This window comes from Chenopodium album, chromosome 20, assembly GCF_948465745.1.
Source record: "Chenopodium album chromosome 20, dcCheAlbu1.1, whole genome shotgun sequence".
NCBI classification, from domain to species: domain Eukaryota; kingdom Viridiplantae; phylum Streptophyta; class Magnoliopsida; order Caryophyllales; family Amaranthaceae; genus Chenopodium; species Chenopodium album.
The window spans coordinates 21833021-21834169 of record NC_137853.1 but is presented as its reverse complement, the minus strand read 5'-3'; the positions used below and the strand labels follow the sequence as shown (position 1 = coordinate 21834169).

Below are 1149 nucleotides of genomic sequence, written 5' to 3'. Positions count from 1 at the left end.
ACTATAACCTTGGTTATGGTTACCACGAGAACCTTGATTCCCTTGGTTCCTATAACCACCACCATGATTATAGTTGTCAAAATTGCCTTGGTTTTGGTAATTCCTATTCCATTGGCCTCTTTGATTATCAAACCTTTGGACATTGTTGTTTGACACAAAATTAACATGTTCACACTCATTGTTGTCAAACTCATCAACACATTCATTATTGCAATTGCTAGAATCAAGGTCATATGATCCACATACATCACAAAACAAACATCCCATAGGCATATTATGTGAAGTAGAAGGAGTTTGAGAGTTAGAAGAAGTAACTCTCCCCTAGATTTGGGAGGGAAGATTTGGAGCTTAGGAAGAGGAAGAAACACTCTCCAACTTGGCCTTGATCGCCGTCATCTCCTTTCCCAAGTTTGTCATTTGAGAGGAAAGATTGTTGATGGCATTGAGATGGTCCACCGAGTACAACGAAGATTGCTTGCTTGAAGAATCTCTTTCCCCATCTTGCCAATCTCTATAGTAAGTCACCACATCCTCTATTATGTCCACAACTTCTTCTTCGGTTTTGTTCATGATTGGACCACCGGCCCCTCCATCAAGAAATGCCTTTCCTTGGGGACTCAAACCACCATAGAAGATTTGGATCAATTGATATGTTGGAATTCCGTGGTGAGGACATTCTCTTTGGTACTCCTTGAATCTCTCCCATGCTTCATAAAGACTCTCATTTGGCTTTTGCTTGAATCCTTGAATTAAAGCCCTTGCCTCCGCCGTTTTCTTTTGAGGATAGAAACGGGACAAGAAAGCTTTAGTGACATCATCCCAAGTTCTCAATGAATTGGGCTTCACCTCTTTGTCTAGCCATTCCAAAGACCTTCCTATGAGGGAGAAAGGGAACAACTTAAGGCGGATGAATTCTTGAGACACTCCATTAACCTTGATCGTGTTGCAATATTTTTCAAACTCCTTAAGATGGTTCAATAGGCTCTCGTTCTTTGCCCCACTATATTGTCTCCTCTCAATTAGGGTGATCATTGCCAGCCTAATTTCAAAATCGTTTGCCGCTCTCGAACCTATATGCACCGGGCACTCCCAATTCTTTCAAGGCAACTCTTGGTTGTTCTCCCATGACTTGCTCTTGTTCAATCTCTT

General features: G+C 41.6%; 1 non-coding gene across 1 annotated transcript; it reads left to right on the top strand.

The window, feature by feature from the left end:
* The first annotated feature begins 658 nt into the window (after positions 1-658).
* On the top strand, positions 659-764 carry LOC145599856 (small nucleolar RNA R71). Its single transcript, XR_014104111.1, has one exon. It is a non-coding gene; the product is annotated as a small nucleolar RNA R71 (small nucleolar RNA).
* Positions 765-1149: the final 385 nt, after the last annotated feature.